The sequence below is a fragment of the Saccopteryx leptura genome, chromosome 1, assembly GCF_036850995.1.
Source record: "Saccopteryx leptura isolate mSacLep1 chromosome 1, mSacLep1_pri_phased_curated, whole genome shotgun sequence".
NCBI classification, from domain to species: Eukaryota; Metazoa; Chordata; class Mammalia; order Chiroptera; family Emballonuridae; genus Saccopteryx; species Saccopteryx leptura.
This window is the reverse complement of record NC_089503.1, coordinates 145,408,442-145,433,805: the sequence shown is the minus strand read 5'-3', so window position 1 is coordinate 145,433,805 and position 25,364 is coordinate 145,408,442. Positions and strand designations below refer to the sequence as shown.

The following is a 25,364-nucleotide window of genomic DNA, read 5'->3' as shown; positions in this document are numbered from 1 at the left end:
CCTCCCGCAGCCGAGGCTCCACTGGAGCAAGGATGACCCGGGCGCTGGGGATGGCTCCTCGGCCTCTGCCCCAGGCACTAGAGTGGCTCTGGTCACAACAGAGCGACACCCCAGAGGGGCAGAGCATCACCCCCTGGTGGGCAGAGCGTCGCCCCCTGGTGGGCGTGCCAGGTGGATCCTGGTCGGGCGTATGCGGGAGTCTGTCTGACTGTCTCTCCCATTTCTGGCTTCAGAAAAATACAGAAAAAAAAATAAAATAAAATAAAAAACAAAAGAAAAAAAATTTATTATTTTTTTTTGTAGAATCTTAAAACAAATCACATTTCATCTAGTAAGACTTCACTATATGTTTTTAGAGCAAAGCTACCATACCACTATTATGCTCCCTTCAAATTATTGATAATAATAATTCCTTACTGCCATTAAAAGGGCTTTTTTAATCTAAAATTTTTAAATCAAGATATTTCACATAAAAATCCAGATTTACGTCTTATTTTTAAAAAATATGATGATCTAGCCACCCTCGGCCTATGCTCTCACATGGTCACAAGCCACTTTAGATAGGGTACAGACTTCAGTTTGCCTTGTGCGCTACCATACTCTCTTGTGTTACACGTGAAACACAACTTGTGGTATTGGTTCATTTATTATTTCATTTTACCACTGGTCTAAGTACAAAGACACTGAAAGCTGTGGCGATGGGCTTGAAGAAAAGAGAAGCCCGACCTCCTGGGTGAGTTGGATCCCGAAAGATTGAAAATTGAGATAGTGTGGGTTTTCCTAGAGTAGCAGCAACCTTGAGTCTCACATATAAAGGGTTGTAGAGATGACAAGGATAACTGTAGAGGGCTGGGAATTAATCAGGATGGTCTTGAAAGATTTGGTAGATGTTCCTGTGACAGAACTTGGCACTAAGGGTGTCAGGTCAGGAGCAGAACTAGCTACCTCTGAGGGGATCGTGAATCAGCCAACATTGGCCAAGACTCAGGGACGAATTTCCTGGGACTGTGGGAGTCCTGGGTCTGGTTCTGCCCAAGGAAGCAGTGAGAGCCATGAAGAATCATGATAGAGAGCTGTTAGCCAACTTCATCAAGGAGAGGGACTCTAACCAGGTCTAATTTAATGTATTAAATAAAGTTATTTCTTGTCCCTTTTGTACCACAGACACATACGACCTTAGGATGTTTGGAGAGAGCCTGTAAAATAACCCACTCTGGGGAAGAATGCGAAAAGATGAGCTCAACTAAATTACAAAAGTGAATACTGGAGGAGAATGCTTGCTCACCCCTAACCTGGTAATAAATCCATAGTTGCTTTCTAATACAACTATCACCATTTCCCAATGTAAAAATGCCCATATGTTTATATCAGATATTTGAAGCCCAGAATGCATTTTCCTGTAGAAAACATATGTTCCTTGGTGATTAAGTCCACATACCAGTCCTTAAGACCCATAGTATTGTTACTAAATTATAACACTGACAATCCACCATGTATAACAGACTTTCCTTAGAAAATTTCTGCCTGGGATCTAACATGGAATGCCTAAGGTACATTTTCTTTAACCCTAGCAGTTCAAACCCTGATTTTTACTCCATCCACCCACCACTCCTGGCCCAGCTTTGAGGATACCACTAGTTTTTCAGTAATAGCACTGAGTATGTGACTGGGGAAAGCAAATGCTGTTGGGTGAATGTTGAGAAATTTAGGCATGGGAACACACCTTAGGACAACAAAGCAAGTAGACCAGGAGGTTGGGATGGAGTGAAGGCAGCTAGGTGCTCAGCTTTAGAGGCTCTGGGAATTGGGGATGGGTGTAGGAGTATAAGAGGTGTTGCCATTTCAAAGTATGAACTTCAATAAGTAGCTGTCTGTGTGCTAGGCGCTGCCTATATTCATCCTTCCACAGACTCTCATTGTATAGCATATTAGTGCAGATCTCAAACTGTGTCATCCCATGATCTCTCTAGGTAACTAACATGCCCACTTATATCTCCTTAGACTAGACTTCACAATTTTTCCTCTGATTCCACTTTTTTTTTTTTTTTACAGAGACAGAGAGAGAGTCAGAGAGAGGGATAGATAGGGACAGAGAGACAGGAATGGAGAGAGACGAGAAGCATCAATCATCAGTTTTTCATTGCAACACCTTAGTTGTTCATTGATTGCTTTCTCATATGTGCCTTGGACAGTGGGCCTTCAGCAGACCGAGTAACCCCTTGCTCGAGCCAGCGACCTTGGGTCCAAGCTGGTGAGCTTTGCTCAAACCAGATGAGCCCACACTCAAGCTGGCGACCTCGGGGTCTCGAACCTGGGTCCCCCGCATCCCAGTCTGACACTCTATCCACTGCGCCACCACCTGGTCAGGCTGATTCCACTCTTGCTCTCCACAATCCATTTTTTTTACATAATGATCAAAATCAGCTTTTTGAAATGCAAGTCTAATCATGTCCCATTCCTGTGTAAAATCTTAAATAATTTCTCATTCATTTTAGGAGCAAGTTCAGAATCTGAACTTGGACTCAACAGGCTGTCCCTTGCGTAGACTGCCGCTTCCCTATCATTTCCTGGGGCATGCTTACTCCGTCTTCAGGTCCCAGTTCACATGTTATTTTCTTAGGAAGACCTTTTCTTTCTTTCTTTCTTTCTTTCTTTCTTTCTTTCTTTCTTTCTTTCTTTCTTTCTTTCTTTCTCTCTTTCTTTCTTTCTTTTTTTCAGGGGGGAGGAGAGGCAGAAAGGGAAGGGAGAAGATGAGAAACATCACTTATTGTTGCTTCACCTTAGTTGTTTATTGACTGCTTTCACACATGCCTTGACGGGATGGAGGGGCTCAAGCCGAGTCATTGACTCCTTGCTTAAGCCAGAGTCCCTGGGAACATGTTGATAATCCCACGCTCAAGCCGGCAACCCTGTGCTTAAGCTGGCAAGACCATGATCAAGCTGATGAGCCTGTGCTCTATCCTGTGACCTCAGGATATTGAATAGGGGCTCTCAGCTCTATCCACTGCTCCACCATCGCTCAGTCAGGAAGATCTTTTCTGACCTTTTGTCTAGATTTGGTACTTGACTGTAAGCTCTCTCTTTCTCTTTCATTTTTTTTTTAAATTTTAATTCATTGATTTTAGTGAGAGAGAAGGAGGGAGAGAGAGAGAGAGACAGGAACATCGATCTGTTCCTGTACGTGCCCTGACCAGGGATCAAACGGGCAATATTGGCACTTCCAGATGAAGCTCTAATCAATCAAGCTATCTGGCCAGGTCTGTGAGCTATCTTAACTCCCAGATTTCCTCTTCAGATCACTGACCACAATTGCTTAGGTATTCAGGTAGGATTTGTTTAATGTGTCTCTCCTCCACCAGGCAGGAAAAGGCAGAAGCACATTAACCACACGTAGCCTTCTGGTCCATTAGACGTGGGCACTAAATGGTTGCAAAATGAGCCTCCGTGCCATACATCTTTAACTTTTGTATTATGAAAACTGTAGTTCTCTGATTTGAGGGTCCACGTATTGCATTTACTGTGTGACAAGTGATGTTTGTTTAGAGGGCAGGGCAAGTTAGCTTCAGGGTGAAAAGGTAGGGCTCTGAGCCAGAATTCCTTGGGTTTGAAATTTTACTAATTGTGTGACATTGGGAAAGTAGCATAACTTCTCCATGCTTCAGTTCCCTCATCTATAAAGAAGCAGAGGTGAAAGACAATACTAAGGCCCTGGCTGGTTGGCTCAGCGGTAGAGCATCAGCCTGGCATGTGGAAGTCCCGGGTTCGATTCCTGGTCAGGGCACACAGGAGAAGCACTCATCTACTTCTCCACCCTTCCCCCTCTCCTTTCTCTCTGTCTCTCTTTCCCTCCCGCAACCAAGGCTCCACTGGAGCAAAGTTGGCCCCGGGCGCTGAGGATGGTTCCATGGACTCTGCCTCAGGTGATAGAATGGCTCTGGTTGCAATGGAGAAACGTCCCAGATGGACAGAGCATCTCACCCCCTAGTGGGCATGCCAGGTGGATCCTGGTTGGGCACATGTGGGAGTCTATCTGTCTGCCTCCCCACTTCTCACTGCAGAAAAATAAAAAAAATTTAAAAAGGATGGCTCTAAGACAGCACTGGCAGCTTCTGCACAGGCCACTGTGATGATTAAATAAGCTATAGCATGTGGAGTCTTCAGAACAGTGCCTGACACTTGGTAAGTATGTGAAAAATGTTAGTTATTCTTATTCTTTACTCCCAACGCTGTGAAAAATAGTGTACTGTTATTTCCCCACTGTCAAATGAGGAAACTGGATTCATGAAACAGACTTTCTTCAACAACTTATTTAAATAAATTCTTCGTATTATTTTTTTCATGGTAAAAAAAGAAAAAGAAAAAAGGCAGCTAAAATGGAAGAAAGGAGTATTCTCATGTTTTGAGGGTTGGGACTTGGAAGATATTGAGGTTTGGCAAGATGAAGAGAATAAATCAAAGAAACAAAGGAAGTGTCAAAGCAGTTTCAGGCCTGAGAGTTGGCCATCTTTTGTGCACATTAATGTAATGAAACTTAGCCTGTCTGCAAGAAGTCCAGAGGAGGAAAGAGAGGCCCACTGTCCGCAGACTCTGCAAGAGAGTATGGGGGTTGATGGAGCGTGGCTCAGAGCAGCAGGAACTGGCATCTTCTGGTTGCAGCCGGCAGTGAGACCTAGGGTCCCAACTCCACCCAACACTCCCCAGGGACTCTGCCAGTGTGTCCAGTGGCATCACTATGCCCTCAAACCAAAGTCATTTCAATTTTAAAAAATCCATGTATGCCATGCATCCATGCGAGAGGAAATGTTTGTCAAAGGAAACCAGTAAAAATGCTGTGAATCCCTGGAGTGGACAGTCTTCCTGGCGAGGTGAGCTGTGCATCAGACTTGAGGAGACATCTGGCAAGAACAGAAGTGTTCCTGGCTGCCCATTTGAAAAGCCTCGAACTAGAAACAACCCAAACATCCAACTTCAGTAAAGTAGATGCAGAAATTGTGATAGTCACAGAATGAAATATTCTCCAGCGACAAGAGTGAATGAACTCCAACTGCACTCAACAACAGGGGCGATTCTCACAGACATAATATTGAGGCAAAGAAATTCAGAAAAAGTACAATCAGGCCTGACCTGTGGTGGCACAGTGGATAAAGCATCGACCTGGAATGCTGAGGTCACCAGTTCAAAACCCCTGGCTTGCCTGGTCAAGGCACATATGGGAGTTGATGCTTCCTGCTCCTCCCCCCTTCTTTCTCTCTCTCTGTCTCTCTCCCTTCTTCCCTCCCTCTCTCACTCTTCCTCGTCTCTAAAATGAATGAATGAATGAATAAATAAATAAATAAATAATTTTAAAGTACAATTAGATGCCATTTTATGTAAATTTCATTCCAGGTAATATACATCTAAGTCTGGTGTAGGAGTTAGGATCCTGTAGTGCAGCGGTTCTCAACCTGTGGGTCGCGACCCCGGCGGGGTCGCCTAAAGCCATCGGAAAATACATAATGCATATCAGCTATTTACATTCCTGAAAATACTGTAGCAAAATTACAGTTATGAAGTAGCCACCAAAATTATTTTTTGGTTTGGGGTCACCGCAACATGAGGAACTGTATTGCAGGGTCACGGCATTAGAAAGGTTGAGAACCACTGCTAGTGGCTAGAGTGCCGCAGGGGATATTCTGTTCTGTTTCTGTTACTCGGATGTATTCATTTTGTGAAAGGTCACTGAAAAGTACACTTATTTTTTTGTACACTTTTCTGAGCATACGATATATTTCAATCTACCCTCACTCTACCACCTGCCATGATCAGGGATTAACTCAGTCATGAAATAAACAGCTCTAGAGTTCTGGACAACCAGAAGCTGGACAAGTACCACTTTGGATGCTTCAGAAGTGAGAAGCCATTTTGAGTACAGCTTATATTTCTGTGGTTCTGAGTCAGGTCAGTGATTTGGTTGCCCCAAATTTTACACCTTCGTGTTTCTCCTTATCTCCTGATCCAGTCCCACGATCTTGTAGCTCTCTCCTTCTACTCAGATTATCTCTAATATCCAGTGCGATGTGTGGCTTACCTGTTGGAAAGAGGAACATGGCTGTGTTCCATTTCTACACGTGGGTTCCTCCGTTGCCTGCAGTGCAAACATCCATTTCCTCCACGCTCAGTCAGAATCTGAATAAGCCACGAGGTGGCTGAACAGTAAACTTCACCTGTTTGAGTGGCCTGATTAGAAATCTCTCCTGTGAAACCTAGTGGGAGGGTCATAATAGGAATTTTCGCTTCTAGACACCCAGCGGGTGACTTGGCATTGTTTAGAGGATGACTTTTCATGTGACTGGCAGAGCAGGGAAAGAGGGAGAAGCCAGTTTGCAATGGAAAGTATGAATGGAATAGCTTGGCACAGGCAAGGCTGAGAATCCCCTTTGAAAAACTGTGGCTGACATATATATCTAAGACCCATGCTGCTTCACAGTCGCATTTCAAAAACACGAGAAATCCCTTCCAGTGTTTCCAGAGGTGATGTCTCCAGATTGCCACCGGCCGGATGCCACTTCATTACATCAAAGCTGTGCAGCTCAGATGGCACATGTCCCCATCCAGGCCTTCTTTGGGCGGGCCAGCGGGCTGGGAAAAAACAACATGCCTCAACGTGACAGTCCCCACATTCTGCAGACTTAAAAGGGAAATCCTCTGGATTCTGCCTGGGCTCCTGGTGCTCAGCTTGGCCTTGCCCGAGGCTACAGGAGGAATGAAAACACGGAAAGGGCTGCATGCTGCTGTCACTGACTCTTCAGGCCATCTGAGACTTTTCAGTCCTGCAAGGAGTTTGTAGCCTGAGCGGCTTTGTTCCTCACGTCCCCTCCTGGTCTGTGCTGGTGATGCCACAGAACCTAGGGCAGCCTCTCCCTGCTTGCCCTCCCCCGCCCCTCACTCCCACCTACTTCCACTGTCTATGGTGCGTTTCAGCAGCACTTCCCTGATGTGCTTCCACCCTCACCATCACTCAGGGGTGGCCCCGAATTGCCACTCCTTCAAAAGGATCGCTTTCTGTTCCTTCCCCCGTCCACTCCATTCTCTCCTGCTCCTCTCTTGCTTTCTCAGATTCTCATTTTCATTTTCCTTCCCACGTGTACGAGGCAGGCTATAGGGGAAGGCCAGCAGAGGGCAAAGAGCACCAGAGCTGCAGCAGGAGAGAGATGAGCATTTTGTTTTCTCCACGGACCTGTGTGACCTTGAGCAAACCGTGGGGACTCTTCTCTGGGCATCAGCTTTCTCATCTGTAGGTGGGATGGGATCACCTCATGCCAGAAACCAGGGGTTGTGCCTGTATTGGTGCCATGGGAAATGTAAAGAATAACACTGTCCTGGCTCTTGCAAACCTACCTAATCACAATATCTTTGTTCTCTCTGATGCACAGATTAGAAAGATGATAGATGATAGATAGATAGATAGATAGATGATAGACAGGTAGATAGATGATAGATAGATAGATAATGAGGGAGGAAACTGTTTGGATAAAAGAATAATCTTATAGTTCATAGAATCCCCAATAATCCTTCAGACAGATTGAATCAGAGTCACTCTTTCCCTTTCACTTTAATTGCTTTTATTATTATTATTATTATGAAGTGAGAGGTGGGAGGCAGGGAGGCAAAGACAGACTCCCAAATGTGCCCAACCAGGATCCACCCAGCAAGCCCCCTACAGGTTGATGCTCTGCCCATCTGGGGCTGTTGCTCCATTGCTCGGCAACTGAGCTATTTCAGTACCTGAGGCAAGGCCACAGAGCTATCCTCAGCGCCCGGTGAAAACTTGCTCCAAAATGAGCCATAGTTGCAGGAGGGGAAGAGAGAGAGAGAGAGAGAGAGAGAGAGAGAGAGAGAGAGAGAGAAGAGGGGGTGGAGAAGCAGATGGTCGCTTCTCCTGTGTGCCCTGACCGGGAATCAAACCCAGGACTTCCACATGATGAGGAGTCACTCTACTGCTGAGCCAACCAGCCAGAGCCACTTTAATAGCTTTTTTTAAAAAGATTTTATTAATTGATTTTACAGTGAGTGGAGGAAGTGGAACTAAAAGTATCATCTCATAGTTGCTTTACTTTAGTTGTGCATTGATTGCTTGTCCTATATGCCTTGACCAGGCAAAACCAGGGTTTCGAACTGGTGACCTTAGGATTTCAGGTTGAAGCTTTACCCACTGCATCACCACAAGCCAGGTTTTAATTGTTTTTTGTGATCAGGTGTAATTCTCCACCACCCCCCCTTTTCACAATTGAGTGAAATAAGGAACTACCTTAGAGCTGGTTTTTCTTTTGCTACCACAAAGGTCCACGTAACTGCTGGTTTCTGTTCACAGTGAAAATGGTCTTAACCAAATGAATGAAGGTCATAAGACACACAGCACAACTCAGAGAATTTGAAGCCAGGCTTATTCTTAAGTGCCTAACCGTAAACAGAGCCCAGGCCTGCCCATTGAACTCCCAATTACCCCTAACTTGGTAAAGAAAATTCTCTCCATTTTCTCTCCTATTCAGCCTCCCCACCGCTTTTTAAAAACTGTGGCTGACTGCTCTAAGACCTAGACTGCTTCAGTGTTCTGTGAACCCAAGAAACCTTAAGAATGTAAAGAACAATATAAACAACACGTCTGAGGAAACTATGTCTAGCACCACTGTGGTAAGTTGCTTTATGTTTTTATTTCTTAAGCATTAGCAAAGATGGAAGGTTGGTTCAGTCCGTGATATAAAACTCAGTGACCAGTGCATGAATGTGCTATCCGACCGTGGAGGAACCCTGAGGCTCTGGAGTCAGGCGGAGGGACTGCAGCAGTGCCGGTGTCTCACGGGCCCAGGGAGAGCCCCACGGCCCGTCTGCTGGCCGGCCACCTCTGGCTCGAACAGGCTGCAGGTTTGACTCCGTTAGCACAACAGACCAAACCTTCCTTCGCTCAGAATTAACACGACATGATTTGTTCCCTTTTGGCCTTGTCAGTTCTGCAAACCAGATACGAGTCTGCAAGCTCAGGGAGCCTGTCTTTCTGGAACACCATTTGTTTGGACAGACCAGGCCAGTAAGGCTTTTCATCTCTTTAAAGCTCCCAAGGCAGAGAGAATTTTTGAGGAATTCCTTTTTTCAAAGATTTTTTTTTTTTTTGCCCCTTCCAACATTTTGTTTAAGAGAAAATGAGATGTCTATCTTCTGTTTCCTTATTTTTTTTCAGGAAAGCAAAGGGTTGTTGACTTCCTCCCTCTCCCCTCCCTTCCTTCCTTCTTCCCGAAGGTACTCATCTGAGAAAAAGAGAACGAAGTATTGTTCCTGTTCTCTTTCTTAAGTCATTTGAAACACTGTCCCTGCAAGTTCTTTAAGTTCCCTGCAATCTGTACACAGAGAAAGAGGGAGAGAGAGAGGGAGAGGCACAGAGAGAGCAAGGGATCAGGTAAAGCACGGGGCTGCTGCAGCCACTCAGACTCAGGAGCTGGTAAGTTACCCATGCAATCGCTTCTGCTGCCATTTCAGTGTCCCTGGGATGGAGACTGCCACGGGGCTCTTCAACAGAAAATGCCTTCCTGGTGTAATCCTCAGTCCAAGGGTTTGACTGATGGATGACCCAGAATCTAAGCTTATACCTTTTTAAAAAAAGAATACTGATGTACTGCAGAGCTGAGGCTAGCAGAACTGGAAACGGAATTGCTTTGGGGCTAAAAGAGGACATCGAGTTAAATTTGAATTTTGCATAGATAGTATGGCTGGGCTAACCAGGAGCCACTGGAGTGTGTGATGTGTGTCGCTGGAGAATTCAACTCCTCAGTGCTCTGTCTTGGGAAGCTTCTCAGGGTGTCTGCTAAGAACTGTGGTTTGCTTTGGGGCTTTTGTTACCTGTTGTCTAGATTGAGGTGTACTTCTCTTGTTCTTTTGTTTCCACTCAGCCTCCTCCAAAAGAGAAATATTAATTTATGACTGTTATTCTCTACCACTGAGGTAGGAGGGAAAAAAAGAAGGGAATATCACTTTGAATTATACTGTCTGTGTGTGTTTGGGGGGTGATGCTTGTGTGTTCATGCTCCACATGTGGGTTGAGTGTAAATTTATTATCTACTGTCAATGGAAAATGTCATCTGCCACACAAAAGAAGACAAAGGTTTGGGGGCATGTAGCTTTAGTTTTTGAAAATAGCATGCAACAGGAATAAGAGGATTGAGATTGATCACTTGTATCAGTGGGAGTGGAAAACTAAGGTGTAGATATAATTGAAAAACATTCACCCAGAGCCTCGTTTTCCAAACAGAATAGGACACAACAAACTAATCAAGCTTAAAAATATACAACTTGTTTTTGAAAGTCTAAATTGTTTTTGATTAAATTTGTCAGAAAGGATGTTACCAAGAATTCTCAATGGAAAGCCACAAGGGAGGCAAGATCACATTATCATAAATAGGCCAGCAAGGTCCCTTGGAAAGACTGTGTAAATTTACTAGTATTAATCATTTAATTCAAAGAAGTATTGAATGGGTGAAGGACAAAAACCGTGAAGAGTTTTCTTTATATTCATTTCTATGAAATATACTGGTTGAATCACTTGAGATGTGAAGAGTGTAATGAAAATAGCCAGTCTCTCATTTATAAATTAATTTGGCCAGACTATACATTAACCACAATCAAGTAATTAATCTTTATTCAAAACTGAGCCATAATCTTAAGGAGAGTGAGAAAATATGATAGAGCTAGACTGTTACGTAGATTTTGTTTCATTAGTAGGCTTCTTTTTTTCTCTCTCTCTCTTTTTTCAAGAGACTTCCCTTAGGAGCACTATAAAATGAGCAACATAAAAGAGACATGATTAACGGTTGCTTGCTTGAGGATGCAAAATCATTCTATTCGCAGTTGGAAGTGGTTTCCAGCTCCCCTGCCACCGACCCGTCACCCATTTCATAGTTCTTCTGGTCAAAAGGTCGCAGGAACGATTGGGTTGGGTACTTGGCATCTTTTATCAGCAACTGTGACCCCCATAGAAAGCCCAGGGCTGGGTTCTTTCTTTACTTGCTTCTTTCAGTTTCACTTTTCCTTGATAACGTATTTAATTTTGTGCCCAATTAAAACAACATCACAGGATGCTCTCCAGTTTTGGTTATTGAATTAAAAAATCAGATGCAACACAATATAAAAAAGAAAAACTGCCCACAGAGTCACACTGACTAAAGACGAGGGAGGCGGGAGGTGATCCCCCGCGTTACGTTGCGCAGCCCCCGCTCCAGGGGTCTTCACTGCGGCCTCCGGTCAAGGAGCGCAGGGCGTGTTCTTTTCTTCTAAAGAAAAAAAATAATCAACATGTTCCCTTTTTTTTTTTTGGTCTTTTTATAATTTAGAAATTAAATTTAACAGGGTGGCATTGATCAATATGAGTACATAGGTTTCAGGTGAACATCTCTATAGTGTTTGTACTGTGGATTGCACTGTGCACTCATAATTCCATTCAAGTTAAGTCATCACCATAAGAATATTTGATGGAGGCAAAAAATTTTCAGCTACCTAAAGAAAAAAGCCATTGACATGTTTAGTCTGGTTAGTACTGATCTGTCTCCACTCAAGTCCAAGGAGAGAGCTGGCATCCAAGGAGAGAAACTTCCAGGGTGTGATTTTTCTTTGGGGTCATCAGAGGCTCTTTTGTGATATCATTAGGGGAACTCCAGCTTGGAATGATCTAGAATCTGACAAACAGAAGATTTTATTAACTAATTTGTGCCAAAATTGTACAAATAAAACTAAATAAATTATAAATTTGTCATATAAATGTTGTTAGGCTGTGTCCTGTAAGTCTGTGTGCTGAAACGTGACTCAGAATATCAAAAACACAGGCTTCGTTGAAACAAAAATTTAGGTTTGAATTACAATTTTGTGATTTACGAACTGTGAGCCTTATTCCAAGTAATTAACCTCTTTAAGCCTCAGTTTCCCCAAGTGTAAAATCTCATTGACATAAAAGACTTGTTGTGAAGATTGAATAAGATTATTTATGCAGCACAATTAACACAATGTGTGGTGGCCCTGGCCGGTTGGCTCAGTGGTAGAGCATTGGCCTGGCGTTCAGAAGTCCCGGGTTTGATTCCCAGCCAGGGCACACAGGAGAAGCACCCATCTGCTTCTCCACCCCTCCCCCTCTCCTTCCTCTCTGTCTCTCTCTTCCCCTCCAGCAGCCGAGGCTCCATTGGAGCAAAGATGGCCCAGGCGCTGGGGATGGCTCCTTGGCCTCTGCCCCAGGCGCTAGAGTGGCTCTGGTCTCAACAGAGCGACGCCCCGGAGGGGCAGAGCATCGCCCCCTGGTGGGCGTGCCGGGTGGATCCCGGTCAGGTGCATGCAGGAGTCTGTCTGTCTCTCCCCGTTTCCAGCTTCAGAAAAATACAAAAACAAAACAAAAAAAACACAATGTGTGGCAAGTAGTAAAAGTTGATCAGTGCCAGTTGTAATTTTTTAAGTCATATTACTACTTAAGGGTACTTTATTTTTTGAATGTAGGGAATAGAATACATCTCTGATGATTTGTGTCATAATTCTTGTTCTGTACTATACCAAGGACCTATCAGAACAGAAATTACTCCTCATAGCTTTTGAGCTAGGCATACATTGAGTAAAGATATCTTGAACCCTGAACCCCGCATTCTTATAAAATAAAGGAAGGGTGAAATGATTGTTTTGCTGTTCATCTTTGAAAACAGCAGAAATGCCAGATTTACCCTCATTTACATGCCAGCTCTGTTTCATAGGGCTCTGTTCAAGGGAAAGCTTGCCTTGAATGTTTGAAGAGACTGCAATCATATTGTAGACATTTCATTCTCTTTTTAACCCACTTCCCCAAGCTCTTGAGCCCTGTGTCACTGGTGACCCTCTCCCTGGCAGTAGAGGGCAGTTACATGACTGGATACTGTCATGGCAGTTACATGACAACCAGAGAGAAAAGGACTTGAAGTCACATGTTCTCCCATCCACTAAAGTACTCGGAGATCCTGCTCCTCAAACATTTTAGTACTGAGCCACTTAACTGCAAACTGATAAACAGAACAGCAGTATCACCACAGTAGGTGAGTGGCTGAGGGAGGTGGAGTTGATCCAACTGCTGTTTCTCTCACTCTAAACTTTAAAACAGACATGCTGCTTAGTTTGTCAAGTAATAATGGCACTTTAAGTTAGGTCTTTGTTAAACTTCCCTCTCCACTTTCCAAAAGCAAAACACACAACTACAAAAACCACCAAAACCAACCACCAATAACTCAGACCTGTGAGGTTCTATAGTCAGAGAAAGAGGCTATGGTAAATAAGAGACTTGTTTGGACAACTTAACCTTCAGAGAGGCAAATGAAGCTGGCTTGTGTACACTTATGTGCAAAAGATGTCTTTTACTGCAGCTTAGTGCCGTAGAACAAAGACCACACTGGGAGTCAGATCATTTCTGTTCTGTTCTGCCACCCTCTATGTGTGAGACTTGGCAGGTTTCTTTACTTGCTTGAACCCCAGTTTTCTCACCTAGAAAATGACAGGGTGGGACCAAATCAGTGATTCCTATGGTGGGGGGGGGGCGGGGGGGCTCTGTATCAGAACTCACCTGTGGGCTTGTTTACACTCTTCTCTCCTGCCTACTGCATAGAAGATTCATGAGATTCTGATGCTGACATCCTGTGATTCTCTTAAACAGATGGTCAGCGTCTTGCTCTGTCTTCTTCAGGGTTGCACTGACAATAAATAAAAATGTATGCTTTAACCATGCTTTTAAGTGAAATTTTTATTCGGCTTTGGCTGTTCTCTCTAGAAATTAGTTTTAAATATATTAATTGTTATTCTAGAAGTACTATGGAATAAGGAATATGCTAGTCAGCCAAGCAATCTGATGAGACTGATTAGTGTTCTATAACCATGTATGAATCATAATAAAGCAATTACTGAGGTCTATCAATATTGTAATTCTGTATGAATAGCCCCTTTTGACTTATGCAGGTCTATATTATTTGTATTTTATAGTGAGCATGCATTCTGTTGTTTTTTGTTTTTTGGGGTTTTTTTTTTTTAGTGAGAGAGACAGAGACAGAGAGAGACAGACAAACAAGAAGGGAAAGAGATGAGAAGCATCAACTCATAGTTGCATCACTTTTAGTTGTTCATTCATTGATTGCTTCTTATATGTGTTTTCTGACCTGTGGTGGCGCAGTGGGATAAAGCGTCAACCTGGAAATGCTGAGGTCGCCGGTTCGAAACCCTGGGCTTGCCTGGTCAAGGCACATATGGGAGTTGATGAGTTGATGCTTCTTATATGTGTTTTGACTGGGGGCTCCAGCTGAGCCAGTGACCCCTTGCTCAAATCAATGACCTTGGGTTCAAGCCAGTGACCATGGGATTGGGTTTGTTATTCCATGCTTAAGCCAGTGACCCCACACTCAAGCTGGTAAGCCTGTGCTCAAGGCGGCGACCCCAGGGTTTCAGAGCTGGGTCCTCAGTGTCCTAGGTGGATATATTTTTAATCAAGGAAAACACAGATACTAAATTTTTCTAATCATTTTTTGTAACTGTTGGTAGAGCCAATCTCATAAACTTCTTTTGGTTTGGTTTGATTTTTACCTTTTTACAATGTGTGCTGTGCTGAGCCCATTTTAGAAGTTAAATCCTTGTCCCTAAGTTCATGGTGACATGGAAGGGTAAAAGATTGATAATGGTGTTTGAAAAAACCAACACTCACAAGCCGTGTTAAGTCTGCTTTAATTATAAGAAAAATCTGTAACTGATAGGAAAAATAATTGTTTTGATTTGCCTGATTTTATTACTACCTAAATCACTTGATATTTTTTCTCCTATATTTATATGACTAATTAAGTAAAGCACTATAGGACATAGGTCTCCATCTGACAGGAGCAGAGAGGCAAGAGATATGTTGATTTACACTCTCAGAAATAGCTAGCCAAATACCCAATACATCTAGAGGAAACAATGACATTTAGGTAAAAGAATAGGACATGTCTTCATCAGAAGTTATGTGTAAATCTATCAGCTCACTAGAAAGTAAGCATCATGAGGACAGGGACTTCATTTGTTCACCTGTGTGCCCAGAGCCTAGAATAGCACATGACATATAGTAGATGCACAATAAATATTTGTTGAATAGATGATTTAATAAATAAGTGGGCTGTAGAGTAAAACATGCTACCTTTGTATACTTCCAGATGCAGCAGTTAATAGGTTAAAAAAAAAAAAGTCAGTTTTGGAGGGGTCTGGACAATGCCAGACTGCCAGCATGACATAGTTATTCCCTATCTGAATTGACTGGAATTATGGTGTGTTCCACCATTACATGCATGGGGCTGCTACGTGTATATGAAGATGCCATCTTGGAAAGAACACCTCCCACTTGCTCGTAGAGATAAACGTTTATCAGATAAACAAAATAGGCTTTGGTTGCATATTATTTTTCATTTGTTTTCTGGGCAGATGATGGGTTAGCAGATTGTTTTTGGTGAGAGAGAAAATGGTATTTGTTTTTCCTTGACTAAAAAAGTTGTGAGCCAAGATTCAGCTTTGTAGGAAATGCTCAGTGCTCCCTGTTTTTTTTGTTTTTTTTTTAGGCAGGGCTGTAAATCCAAGTTAAAGGGATGCCACTTGGGCTGAGTTTACATAAATACGAGGGGGTGAACTCAGGGAGGGAAATGTGATATCCTTGTGGAGCACAATACCCTTTCCTTTATATAATTAGGTCATGGAGACAGCCAAAGTGAACAAATACTGAACTGAGGCAGTTTTGTACTTATTTGGAAAATTTAAAGTGGTAAATATAAATACAATAATAACACTGGGGTCTAAGGTTTCTGTTATTTGTGGTAGAAACGGAAGAAGCTCTCTCTGTTTACTTTGATAAAGCCTGTCTCCTTAGTGCCAAGTACCAGGGCACACACAGGCACTTCTGACCTATTCTCCTATTTTGCTTTGAAATGTTGTGGCCTCACTTAAACCTCGCTCTGTGATGGCCGCTGGTATTAAGTAGGAGAAGGAGATAACCAGAAGAGCACCACCAGCTCCAACGGCAACATTTATGGAGGAGTCGTTATCAAGTTTGGGGTCTGCTAAGAACTCAACCTACATCATTTTACTTAACCCTCCCATTCTAAGAAGTAGTTGCTTTATTATCCCATTTTAGAGAGGAGAAAAGGCAACTACCTAGCTTAACAGATAAACTAGAAGTAAGTGATTTGTTCAGGATCACCAAATTGATGTTGCTTGTTTACAGGTTTCTCATTAGAAAGGACATATGTCATCTGTAATTCACGTATTTTTTTTAAAAAAACATTAAGTATCCATTAAGGTAGTGTTCCTCAAATTAGTCCAAGAACCAATACCATAGCATCACCTGGGAGTTGTTAGAATCTCAGGCTCACCTCAGCCTCCTGGATCTGAGTCATCATTTTAATAGGATCACAGGTCTGAACAGCACTGCTTCAGTTATGTATACAGACTGATTTTGGAGTGTAGGTTTCCAAAAAGTTGCAAGGTTAACTCTGTCTGATTCTTGTCCAAGACAACATAATTCCTTCTCAGATAATGATGTTACTGGACAAGTCTTGCGTCTATTCAGCTCTGAGCAACATTAGGTATGATTGCTCACTCAGCAAGTTAACTCCATCCCAAGGGATTCTGATGATTTCAGAGAAGAAAGGTCTGAAATACTGTTTTTCAAGTGTGTTCTGAGCACCAAATTTCAGAATCACCTGGGGCAGATTTTTAGGCCTTTCCTCAGATCTAAGAAGTCTGGAGAGGGACCAAATCTCCATCTACTCCACAAATGTTTGGCTTAAGGTAAGAAAGTCCTAGCAGGGGCAGAGACAAGTATTTTGGGGACATCATCCCAAAAGGATGTTTAGATTTTTTAGCAGTTTGAAAAAAATATTTAAAAGCAAGAGAGAGCACCTCAGAATCCTTCCAGGAAAAAAGGAATACCCTGCCAATTTTTCCTTGGGATGCAGGAGAACGGAGACAAGAGCCCCTGCCTCCTGCCTTCTGTCTTTCTCAGGGACAGAGGGGAACTGGGTCTCTAGCACCACCACCAAGGAGCAAATGCCAGAGCATACACCTCACTCTCCCCAGTTAGAAAACTGCGGAAAGAATCCTTAGAGTTTCCTTTGCCTTGGGGACTCACCGTTCTCTCCTGGAACAGAAATCAAGAAGGGGCTATTGTTGGAGGGGCGGGGAAAGGAAGCGGAGCCGGAAGAGAGTGAGGGAGAGGACCGGAATCGCCTCTGGTTTGCTTCAGCTGGGACACAACGGGGCTTCTGCCTGGATGGAGATGATGGCATCTCCCCTCTTAATGGAGGACCTCTGGTCTTCTTCTATGGGAAGTGAAGGGAGAGGGAAAAACTTGAGGTTTTGGCACTGTTTTATGGAACTCCCACCACAATCCACCACCACTTTGTTCTTGCTATTTCTCTAGTTGAGGTAGTTTTCTTTTCCACAGCATAGTGGAACTTCCCTCACCCCACTCTTACAGACTTTTTCAGTTTAAAAAAATGTACAAAGAGAAGTCTTCCAACATTATCCTAGAAAATGTGTATACTGAGCACTTTTAAGGAACTAAGTAATACTATATTTAATCCATAAAGACAGAGTTTCTAAACTACTAGAACTTGAACTATCAGAGTGAAGAACACACAAAAAGTCCTACCTGGTTACTCCTAGGTATATTAAGAATCCTGGTTTTTTAAGAGACATAGGCAAGGAGGGACTATTCTGAGCATTGTCTTTCTTGACCATCAGGAGACGTCCAATAATGCAGCAAGCAAGGTGGCATCTCCTCCAGCATGATCCACAGCCCTCCTGAGCCCTGGGCACATCCACATCGTGGCACAATCACATGTCCCTGGGTCCATTAAAGCCCCCAGGGATGGAGAGTTCTCATCTCTTAGCTACAGCCCAGGCCCTGGGTCTGAAAGAGAACATTAGAGAAAGAGTAGAAAGCCTAGTTTTTGGAAAAGCAGGTGTAGCCAAATATATCATTTTAAGAAGGTAATTTCATTTGGTGTGTCTTTATAACCTCTTACTGCTCATACATCTCACTCTTTACTGTGGCTTACCTTGGCTCCTTTCTGCTCCTTCTGAGCCTCCTAGAAGAGGACATTGGCATCATATATTTAATACCTGCAGTTGGGAAGGACATTGAGCCATGAACAAATTCTATCCCAGAAGGATCAGGACATACAGTACCAAATTGATTTGCTCTTCAACCAATATGGACTTATGGGGAGGGAGTATTCGTTAACTCAGTAAAGTACTCTCTTCTGTATGTGGCACATCTGCCTTACAAATGTGCATACATACACACACACGTACACACAGCTTATCCAAAATTATTAGCTCTTATGGAAGGAAACCATAAATTAGCACCAAACTGTTTATTTGACTCAAGAATGTAGTATCTGATTCTCAAAAACAGTATCCTGACTTGTTTCCAGCTAAATACTGTCCTTACGCCTCTTCTGGGCTCTGGGGCTGCAAGCTGGGGCTTTGTTCCTGAGGCTCAGGACCCTCCTCTCTCTGCTAAACTCACTTCCTGCCACGCAAGTCTCTCCCGGCTGCCATTCACTCCGAGCTGGGTATGGGGTTGGTAAATGGTGAAGGAGACTTGACTTGGGGTGGTGAGCAGACAATCAGTGTACAGGTGATGTGTTGTGGAACTGTGCACCTGAAACCTGTATAATTTTGTTAGCTGGTGTCACCCCAATAAATTCAATAAAAAGGAAAGAAAGAATTTTAAAATGTCATTGCATATCAAAAGGGAAGATTGGATTATGTAATTATTGATGTTGGGACAACTAGGTAGCTCTTTGGGGAAAATGAGCATATCCCGACTTTTTTTTCTTAAATTAAAATAAATTTCAGGTCTGGTATTAAGCAAAGAAAAAAATAATTAAACTTAAAAAATTAATAAAACAAAATAAATTCTAGATCAAAGATTTAAAATGTTAAAAATAAAAACATAAACATACTAGAAAAAATGGGAGATTTTATTTTAATTTCAAAGTAGGGGAATTTTTTCTAGTTTTACCCAGGCTTAATATTTATTACATATCTTACTAAATTAAAATAAACAGCTTCTTACGGGACTCAAACTCAATAAACAAGATCAAAAGACAAACGAACAAAAAATTAGGGGGAAACATTTGTAATGTATATCACAAAGAACTTAATATGAACAGGATGTGGACAAATGAGATGAAACACATTTCACATAAAATATATTTGGTTCTTAAAAATGTTAAAAATAAAGACATCATCCTACTTCATAAGAGAATGCAAATTAAAACTATAAGATACCATTCTCTACCTAGTTAATGAAATAAAGATAAATGTTTGTTAGTATATTTGTTTCTGAGGCTCTGAAAAGCACTATTATACTTGATCCATGTAATAGTGAATTAGCTAAGCTTCCAGAGAGATCAATATGCGAATGCTATCAAAATGCAAAATTGACTCCTCTTGGAATTTATCTTGCAAATATAAAATGCAAAAAAAAACACAATATATTTGCCACAGCATTATTTGAAAAGAAAAAAAAGATTATAAATAGCACAATTGTCCATTGATAAGGAGGATTGGTTAAATTAAGTAAAATGTGTCTATATAATAAAATATAATACAGCCCTAAAAATAATGAGGAAATAGAATGAAATAGAATCCATGAAGGGACTCTAGATATATACTCAACTGATTTTGACAAAGGTGTAATGTAGTAAAGGATTGCCAAGTGGATCTTTGAAACAAATGGCCCCAGAACAAGTGAACATCTATACGCAAAATGAAAAATGAACTTAGGCTCTTACTTCACACCACACACACAAATTTACTTGGAGTAGACTATAGACTTAAGTGTAAAAGTTGGAATTATACAATTTCTAAAAGGAAACAGAGGAGAAAGTCTTTGTAACCTTGGGTTAGTCAACAATTTTTTGGCTGTGATGCAAAATACACAAAAAAATGAAAAAATTGATCATTTGAACTTCATAAAAATTAAAAACTTTTACTCTTCAAAAAAAAAGAGACACTGTTGTAAAAATGAAAACACAAGCCATAAGCTAGAAGAAAATATTTGCAAAACAAATCTGATAAAAGAATTGTTTCCAGAATCTATAAAGAACTCTTAACTCAATAATAATAAAAAAAAACCAACCCAGTTAAAAACTGGCTAAAATTATGGATACTTTACCTAAAGTAGATATACAAATGGCAAATAAGCACATGAAAAGATATAAAATATCAATAGATTAATAAAATGCAAACCACAATCATGATGAGGTAACCACTACACGTCCATTAAAATGTCTAAAACCAAAAAGACTGAAAATAACAAATGTTTGTAGAGTTGTGAAGAAACTAGAGCTCTAACAGATTGGCAGTGTCTTAAATAGTTAAATATATACTTACCAAGCAACAGGGTAATTCTACTTCTGGGTAACTATGCCCCCATAATTAATTTAAATGTACACATAAAGACTTTTATACAAATGTTCACGACAACATTATTCATAATATCCCCACTCTGGAAACAATCCAAAGGTCTACCAGTTGGTGAGTGGATAAACAAAAGATGGCATATCCATACAACAGAATACTACTCAGCAATGAAAAGAAACCCCTGTTATAGTCAGCTTGTGGATAAATCTCAAAAACATCATGCTAAGCCAGACAAAATATTATTTAAGGAGCCAGATACACAATAAATATTGAATGATTTCACCTATCTGTGATTTTGAAAAGCACGAATTGTGGAGATAAAAAGTAGATTACTGTGCCTGGGGCGCTAGTGGAAATGGGGAGGGACCGCAAATGAGCGGAACGGAACCCATTTGTAGGGGGAGGGGGATGAAATGATTTCAGAATGGATTTTGGTAATGGCTACACAACTGCATAAATTTTCTAAAACTCATCACACTGACACTTAAAAATGCATGAATTTTATATTATGTAAATTGACCTCAATAAAGCTGTTAAAGAGTTGGGGATAAAAAAAAAAAAAAGAATGAGGCAGCTCTATATGTTCTAATAATGGAGCAATCTCTAACCTGGATAGTTAAGTTTAAAAAAAAGCAAGATTATGCCAGTGTATAGAATGCTAGAATTTTTGTGTAAAAAAAAAGCCTGTTTTTGACATGCATACAGTATCTCTAGAAGGATACAATAGATCTGCTAATAGAATTTACCTGTGGGCAGGAGAAGAGAGAGCTGGCATGGCAAAGGTGCATAAGGGGAAATTTTCACTGTATATCCTTTTGTATGCAATCAAAAATAATTATTGAGAGTAAGAGAGAGTTTTGAGTCCCACACCAGCTCTGTGATCGTGGGCAACTGCCTCAGACTCTATTTCCTCATCAGTAAAATGAGGGAGTTAGACAATTAATCTCTAAAGATGCTTCTGATTTTACATTCTGTAATCTGAGAATTTACTTCAGGATGATCATCTCACACCTGTCTACCTTCCTCTTGTCCTTTCCCTGCCAATATGTCATATCTGCCACATGCAAAGCCACAACCACAGGCTTTCTCTCAATTTATTTATTGGGTCCCTATCCACTTTGCAACATGTGAAATATGGATGTCAGCTAGGGTGAGGAGGCTGCACAAAGCCCGGGGTGAAGGAGTGGCAAGGCAGCGCAGAGCAGAGGTTACAGCCCCTGTTTTAGGGGCAGCCGATTGGGATCAAGTCCTGACTCTCTTGTTTGCCAGCACAGTGACCACAGGTAGTTGTAATTTCCTCATCTGCATGACAAGTATAAAATCTCACCACCCTTCCAGGGTTTGTTGTAAGGATTAAGAGTGCTAATTCATGTTACTGCTTAGCACAGTGCCTAGGAAGAGCCAATAAATGTTACCATTTTTAATTATTTATCTCAACTCCTGCTCATGGGCCCTGGAGCTCTCCTGCCAGCATCTAAGTTATCAAGCGATGTATTCATTAACACAGTGATCTGGAAGTCCTGGCGTGATGAAATGGCTTTTCTTTTTTCAGTCCGACAACCCAAAAAAGATAGACTGGAGAATTTTCTGCTGCCCCCAAGTCAGTATCATTGCAGGCAACTTCTTCCAAGATTTCATCCCCTGGACTCAGTTGTATCCTGAAAATGTGATGAATGCAGGCTGTAAAATTGCAAGACTGAGACTGTGCAGGAGGTTGAACCACTGAAGTTAAACCGCAGGTTTCTATATGCAAGATAAATATGACTTAAATTGCATTTGATCAAAATAGCATTAAATATTAATATTAGGGCCATAGTAGAAGTTCCTCTCCATGGTAACCATTTTAAAAATATAAATCACAGCTTCAAACCAAACCAAAAATCTTCCATCACCATGATGTGCACATGCCCATTTTCCCAAATTCATCCTCAGCACAGCACAGCAAAGGATGTATCTACAGAGGCAACCTCTTGGTTCCTGTAACTTCAAACTTCTCAGATATGGATAGTGCCCCCTTCTCCCCAGAATATGAATTGAATATATTTGCTCTTAATGATAGCTCTTAAGTGAATTGAATTCCTTGTGTGTAAGGTGGTAATGAACCACTTTTGTATGCACTCCATGCCTTGCAGATGATCAGATCACATTCTAGGACTAGATCCCAAAAGGTAGTTTAGTGGGTTGCCCTGCTTACTAATTCTTACACACATGTCTGTTATCTCTAACTACATTGGAGTGCTATTTGTCAAGAACTGTGCTTTTAATCATTTGGTACTGTCAGGATAAGAGCTGTCTGGATTCTTTCTGGTCTCAAATTAATTCTGAGATCCTTTGAAAAACTTGTTGTTATCCCCATTATACAGATGAGGAAACTGAAGCTCAGAGAAGATAAAGTATTTGGCCAAAGCCATACAGCTCTTATGGATCTCTGGGGTTTTGTGGTGCTATTGCAAGGAGTCTTTATTTAAATGCCAAGTGCCAAGTTTCAGCCCTGGCAGGTTGGCACAGTGGTAGAGCATCGGCCTGATATGTGGATGTCCCGGGTTCAATTCCTAGTCAGGGCACATAGAAGAAATGACCATCTGCTTCTACACCCCTCCCCCTCTCCCTCCTCTCTCTCTCTCTCTCTCTCTCTCTCTGTCTGTCTATCTCTTTTCCTCTCGCAGCCATGACTCATTTGGAGCAAGTTGGCCCCGGGTGCTGAGGATGGCTCCATGGCCTTGCTTCAGGTGCTAAAATAGCTTAGTTGCCAAGCAATGGAGCAATGGCCACAGATAGACAGAACATTGTCCCATAGGGGATTTACCTGGTGGATCCTGGTCAGGGTGCATGCAGGAGTCTGTCTTTCTGCCTCCCTGTTTCTCACTTAAGGAGAAAAAAAATGATGTCAAGTGCCTCATGTTTGCATGCTGAATAAAACAGTGTTTTGAAAGTATGTGAACCTCTGCTTTTCTGATATGGTTATAGTGTAGCAATTAATAAATATAAGTTCATTTAAAGATGTTACTGAATTCAAAATATTTTTGGTTATTTTGTATTTTTTCTCACTTACTGGGGATTTGCAAAATAAGTTTATTTTTTAAATTTACAAATTCTCAGGCTGAGAAGCCTGGGAACCACTGCAGTAGACCACAGCTGGGCCTAATACACTGTAGGGAGGTACTTTAAATAATTTTGGTCTTCTGGTGGCAATGAGATTTTCCAATCTCAAACAGCTCCCTAGAATAAGTTTGTGTATTTAATACAAGTCTAGAAAGCATCTGGAAGTATACATCATTATTGTTTAATTTCTTCCTTCTAACAACTATCTACAAAAAACCTGCTGGTTCCTTCTTTTATTATCTGTGTGACCTTGGACAATTTGTTTAACCTCTATGTGTCCTAGTTTCCTCAATGGCAAAATGAGGAAAAAGAATAGTACCTATCTCATAGAATGCTGTGACAGTCACATGGGTTGGTCTTTAACACATTCTTGTTGCAGAGGGAACACTCAGCAAATATTATTGTTGCTGTGTTAAGCATCACTTGCCACTGTTTTTGACACATAGTTGGGACTTGGTTGAATTTCTTGGAGTCAATTAGTGAATAAGAAAAAATGTGAACTGTGAATAAAGGGCAATTTTAGACACATAATTCTGCACCTGCATTTTCTTAGTCATAGGCAGGCAATTAGGACAGCTGCTTTTATGCAAATGCTACATTTGGAAGTATTCGCCTCAGTGAGCTCAAGCTAGAGATGATAATGTTTCTGTATCTTCTGGTCCAACAGACTTTCCAAGTCTATCAACTTTATGTGTTAGATTCATCAAGACATGCGCTTAAGGTATCAGAAAAAAGTTTGGGCTTGGAGCTGATGTCAAATACAGACTTTATTTCCCATTAAAAAATTATAAGAGGAAACAAAGCCAGTAGACCATTAGCTAGGCAGAGAGAAGCAATGCTGTCATGCCACAAACCAAAATGCTGAGGATCACACTTATAAGGGGTCAAAGGAAGTAAGAATGACCTTTCATAACAGGCTCAGCATTTATCTAGCTTAACATTTCACTTCCAGATCATCCCACAGATAGTTTTTAGCTTTATTACATAAACAACCTCTGAGCCTGCTAGAAACTTTTTTTTCTTCAGTGTTTGCAAAATGCGATGTTGAAGGTAAAAGAAAAGCACCTGTCCTGAGTTTCGCTGCTGGCTGACACAGTTGTTTAACAAAGTCTCCAGCAGATGGGTCAACTAATTGATAATCAGCTTCTCAGAAATAGCTTTTTTCCAAAACCAGCCAGTAGAAAGTCTGGCAGCTTCTGCTCCTTGGCTGTCCCATGTGGATGAGACTTTGTCCTGGTGCTATAGATGCTAAAGTGATGAAGGTCCAGTTTGAATCTTCCAGAGGTTTCCAGTAAAATAATGGTTGTACTGAATGGAGATGAATGCTTCCCTGGTCACCTCCATCCACTGGCCCTGTTTCTGCCTACTAGGACCACAGGAAACTAATCCAGTCCACCTAAGTGTTAGCTCTTTGAAGTATTTAAACATAAGCTCTCAAGGCCCCAGGCCTCTAACACACCTCCTTTATAACGTGCCAGGGTCCTGCAGCCACCTCAGTTAGGTAGGGTTCATGTCTTCTCACCTCTGACCACTCCCTAGTTCGCTCCGCTCCATATGTTTGGCCCAGAATGGCCCCTCTCCCCATCCCAATGGTTTGGCCAGTACACAATAGAGCTGGGCTCTCTGAGGCCCATTTTCAGGGTTTCAGAAGCTGCTAAAATTCTTCCTCAAAAGGTCCAGATGAAGGGGCCTGGCAAAATAAAAAATAAAAAACTTGGAATGAGAATTATTAATTTGCCATATTATTTTTCTGTCTAATCTGGTCTTAGGTCTTCCTCCTTTCTTTTTACAACCAT

The 25,364-nt window shown here is 41.7% G+C and overlaps 1 protein-coding gene across 1 annotated transcript in view; it reads left to right on the top strand.

Moving 5' to 3' along the window:
* Window positions 1–9,394: 9,394 nt before the first annotated feature.
* The window catches only part of ZNF366 (zinc finger protein 366), a 65,818-nt gene continuing 49,848 nt past the window's right edge, over window positions 9,395–25,364 (top strand). The window contains exon 1 of the mRNA XM_066376914.1: window positions 9,395–9,472. The gene's annotated coding sequence lies outside the window, so the exon portion shown is untranslated. The remainder of the gene's footprint in view (window positions 9,473–25,364) is intronic.